Source organism: Ursus arctos, unplaced genomic scaffold, assembly GCF_023065955.2.
Source record: "Ursus arctos isolate Adak ecotype North America unplaced genomic scaffold, UrsArc2.0 scaffold_17, whole genome shotgun sequence".
In the NCBI taxonomy this organism is placed as follows: domain Eukaryota; kingdom Metazoa; phylum Chordata; class Mammalia; order Carnivora; family Ursidae; genus Ursus; species Ursus arctos.
Window position 1 is genome coordinate 23,069,570 of NW_026622841.1, and position 5,051 is coordinate 23,074,620.

The following is a 5,051-nucleotide window of genomic DNA, read 5'->3' on the forward strand; positions in this document are numbered from 1 at the left end:
TAATTAGAGGAGCACCCCACCCCCAAAAGCGCTGCTGTCTGTTCTCCCTGCTCAAACAACTCCCAGGTCTTTTGCTTGCATGACTGAACAAGTCTGGGGCCCTCTGGATACCAGTGACAGATGTCACTTTGTTCCCAGCCACCTAGCTGATCCTAGCTCCTGAGCGGTTCCAATCCGGTGATCACCTTCCCTTCTCCCACCTTATCAATCCCCCCACCAGACCTGCTGACAGCAGCTCTCCTCTTCTCCCTCAACCTCCCCAGGTGGGATTTACAGTGGGAGGGTTGCCAAGGCAACCAAACGTGGACATTGTTTTACACTATCATATTCTGCTCTTCCCTCCACCCAAGTGCAAAGTTATCTAAGCAAGGTCTCCTATCCAGTGCACAAATCCCAAAGCTTCTGGCACTCACGTCCTGCCGGTGGTAGCTGCAGAGAGAGAGGGAGGCAACTCAGGTGTTGTCCTAAGATGTGGACCAATCAGGCATGCACCTCCCCTCCCACTTGGAAGGCATTAAAATGATAGTAAGGGGGTCTTTAAATCAACATAAACCGTAACAATGAAGGGAATAGGAAGGGAACAACTGGAAGACGTTTCTGAAAGGTTGGGAATTTGGGAGTCTCAGCCCAGGACGCACAGTGAGGGTGGAGGGCAGGAGCAGGGAGGGGCAGATGAGAAGGAGGCTCCCCAGACCCCTGGAGAGGGCCCAGGTTGTGGTCCACAAGCCAGGTGGGAGGGACCCAAACTGTGGAATTACTTGAAAGTTTGCATATGAAACGGGAGCGTGTCTGTGTGTAGAAAAGTAGGCAGTTCCTGCCTCCCTCCCCTTCCCACCCTTTTCTCTAAACCCTATGTGTCTAAGCCTTCAAATCTTTCCTCAAGCTGCAAGTTCTGAGAGGACATTGTGGAGGTGTAATAGTGAATGAAGGATGGGACGAGTTAGGACAGGTGTTTGGTTTTGGTTTGGGTTTTGGTTTGTTTTTACAAATTCATAATGTAAATGCTATTCATTAGTTTTCAACTTTTAGAATCAATCTACAAGTAAACATGCCACAAACAAGACAGATGTCCTCAACTTGGACACGTAAAAGAAAAGATTCGGTAGAGAGGTTGTCAGGGAGGTGGAAGGGGAGAAGGAAGGAAGGCAGAAGAAATAGAATTTTCTCATCCTAAACTGAGAGATCCTGCTGAAAGCCAATGGAAAGAGAAAGGACAGGTAATGAATAGAAGCACTTGAAGTTAAAGGATAATAAATATGAGCTCTTTTTAGAAATGATGATTACTATCAAAATCAAATAAAGATGCTGACCACCACTGGCCACCACGCTTCTTTGTAATGAGGAAGGTATTAAGGGTTCACCAAAAAAATAAATGTGTAACATAATATCAGATTGTTTAATGCAAGCAGATTTGCCGGCCCTACTTACATTACTCCTCTCTCTTGTTCCTTTTTTCTTAAACAACAGCAGCAAAATGAGCCATACTAGCAACAAGGAACCACAGGAAAAGTGGGTAAAGGGTATTATTTAGAGATACGGAACTAACCAACAATGACAACTAAAAAGAGCAATGTTTGAAAGTTCGGGGTCAGGAATGAGACAGAAGATGACAGCTTTTCAATATAGGTTTCTTTTGAACTTTTTTTTTTTAAAAAAACCCATGGCTTGTGTTGATTAAAAGTAGAAAGACCAAGGAGCCACCTACTTATTTGCAGGCCCCTGGTCCCAGCTCCAGAGATGCAGGGAAAGACCCCGTCTCAAGTCCTGCTTCTGGGAAGGAAAGAGGGCACCTCTGTGACAGTGGCCTGGGAACCAGCTTTGGAGAGTCTGTGCCCCTTGTCAGTGACTGGGCTTTTCCCTTGCCGCCCACCCCACTGTCATCCTCACCTTCTTCAGGTGCCCTTGACATCTTAACCCACTGATTCTCAAACTCAGTTGCACATTAGAACCCATTTAAAATCCCGATGCCTCAAGAGAATATGGTAAGCCGCAGACTGGAAGAAAATACTTGCAAAAGACACATTGGTGAATGACCTGATTAAAAAATGGCCCAAAGACATTAACAGACACCTCACTAAAGAAGGTACACAGATGACAAATAAGCATATGAAAGGATGTTCCACATCATCTGCTGTTAGGGAAACACAAATTAAAACCACCACTATACACTCAATAGAATGGCCAAACTCTGGAACACTGACGACACCAAATGCTGGAGAGGACGTGGAGCAACAGGAACTCCCCTGCATTGCCGGTGGCAATGCATAACGGTACGGCCACTTGGGAAGACAGTTTGGTAGTTTCTTACAAAACTCAACATATTCCTATCCTGTGATCCAGCAATCCTGCTTCCTGGTATTTATCCCAAGGAGTTGAAAACTGACAGTCACACAAAAACCTGTGCATGGATGTTTACAGCAGCTTATTCAAGCTGCCAAAATCTGGAAGGAACCAAGTCATCCTTCAGTAAGTAAGTGGATAAACTGGTACATCTGCACAGTGGAATATTATTCAGCATAAAAAAAAGAATGAGCCGACACCCCCCTTTCCCAAGGCAAAGGGTGGACTGAGACTGACTGATTACCCCTGGCAGTGTTAGTCAAGAGAGCCTACTGGAATTTTGAGTGCTGTATGTTGAATCCATTACAACAATCCATGCTATGTTAGATACCCAGCACCATCTGACTCCTGAAAAAGAAGAAACGGTAATCAAATGACGGCCATCTGTCCTGCCCAGGGACCCCAGCCTTAAAAAGGCATTCTACACAATGCTTCACTGTATTTACATTACAGGGTAAATGTGCTCCTGAAAACAACTTCCTGATAATCCTGACTACTTGGGTTTAGGCAATTTCTTGAAGCTTTTCTTCGCTAAATGTGTTGGGTGTTTTTTTTATAAAATAAAGGAAGGAAGGCGAAATGTGTATACCAGCAAAGTTTTTCTAAACCAAGTCTGGAGTCATTCTTAGTAATTTAATTTAGAATGATGAATTGAGCAATCACCCGAAACTTATTCCCTAAAGTGCCCTGGGGTAGAATTCTTCTGGTGCGTAGGCTAACTTTCCAGTCTTCTCCCAAATACACAATAGTGTGTTTCAGCTGATGGCCAAACAGCAGCCAAACAGCGGGAAAAGTAATTAGTAAACTCATTAATTAGGATACTGCTTACATTTCTTCTATAATGGTTATCATTTACTTATTTTATTATTTTAATCCTCTGCCTTTTACTAAAGTCATTAATGGTCGTTAGCATATACTATTATGTCTGGAGGGTCACGAATATATTTTGTTTTACATGTAAAAATGTTATTTATATAGAATATCAAGTCTGAAGGGTTCTCAGAGGTAGTGTTGCAGAATATCAAATATTAAAATATTAATATTTTAATATATTAATTAGAATATTAAAAACAAATCTTACAGGAAACCAAATACACACAGTGGAGAACTGCTAGTAATTACGGAACACTTAGAGGACAGACAGACACTGGACTATGCTGTTTAATTTACTCCATTTTTAGTAAAATTCTAACCATTTAATTATAAAGACAATCAGTGAGAACACTGAACTTGATTAATATGTTAATACTTATTCAGTGTATTGCTAAATTTTAATTGTATATTATTGAGAAAATCCAGAGTCCCAGAGAGAAGTTCGGGCAAATGTGTAGCAGCTTTTTTTTAAATAGTTCACACTGACAACCTCAAGTTATTTTTAAGTTTAAAAAAGATGTCAGAATAAACTTTCAGATGAGCTAAAAATAAGATTAACACATTGAGAGTTTCAATATGTTAAAATTTGAGAAACAACCCATTTGAGTGTGGGGCGGGGTGTTTTTGGTTATAATTCTTAAAAGAAATTAAAAATATACTTTAAAGTAAGTTCAAATCAATTGTCTACAGAACAGCAAAGCACTTTTCAGACCCAAGTTAAAAACTACAAATCTATGTGATCTTTTTTACAGATGAGGAAATAAAGGTCCAAAAAAGGTGGGGAGACTTATCCAAATCCCACACAGGGATGTGGTAACAGAGTGAGATTACAACCAATTTCTCCCGATTGTATGTCCCCACCACTTTCTATGTTCCATGTGTCAGAGAGGGGATGCTTTAAGGGTTTTTTTTTACGGAAAGTGGCTCCTCCAGGGTCTTCTGTGAACTCATAACTAGTGAAAAGATGAAGAACAGAGTCTGATTTTGTGTCACAAACTGGACTTCCCACTCAACCAACATTTTTTTTTTTCAGGTGGCAGCTCATATCACTCTCCTGAAATTGACAAATAATAATTTGGGGCAATAGCAAAGTTAAAAAAAAACACTGATTTATGAATTTGCAAGTAATTTTCATGTGCTACAGGACATTAGCCTTTTTCTTTTTTAGATACATTCACAGAAGTTTGCTCCATCAGTGTGGACATCGTCCCCTCTTCTCTGGATGTTCAGCTACTAACACATGGGTTATGGAGAGAGAGAGAGAGAGAGAGAGAGAGAGAGCGTGTGTGTGTGTATTAAGGCCAAAGAGGCCAAAGGGTGAGCTGAAAGTAGCCACAATTCCTGCTCCTATGGCCAGGTCATTCATACGACTTTTCTGTAAGCAAAAAGAATGTCCTGAGAACCAGAATTAATGGAGATTGGGGTACAAACTCAAGCTTCCTTAGTGTGACACCCTAGGTGGCAGAGCACGGCCCCTGAATGGCCACACTGCTAGTGTGGACCCCAAGGGGGTAAAAAGGCCATTTCATAGTACATCTCTGACCGTCAACTTCCTTCACAACATCTCATGGCTACAGGCACTTTGCTAGTCCTAGTGTGGTGCTTTGGGGCACCTGCCTTTTTGCTCTGACACAGGTGCGTGCGTAAAGATCACATACATACGTGGATGAATATAAATAACATTGGGCTGCGCCCACCATCCCCAGGTGAATCCTTTTCCTCTAATATTCATTTCCAGAACAAAAGGTTTGTGACACATGTGAACTGCTTCTATTAGGGAGACGAAAGAATGTGCCGTGGCCATAAATGCCAGACACTGACGCTGTTCAGACCACTGT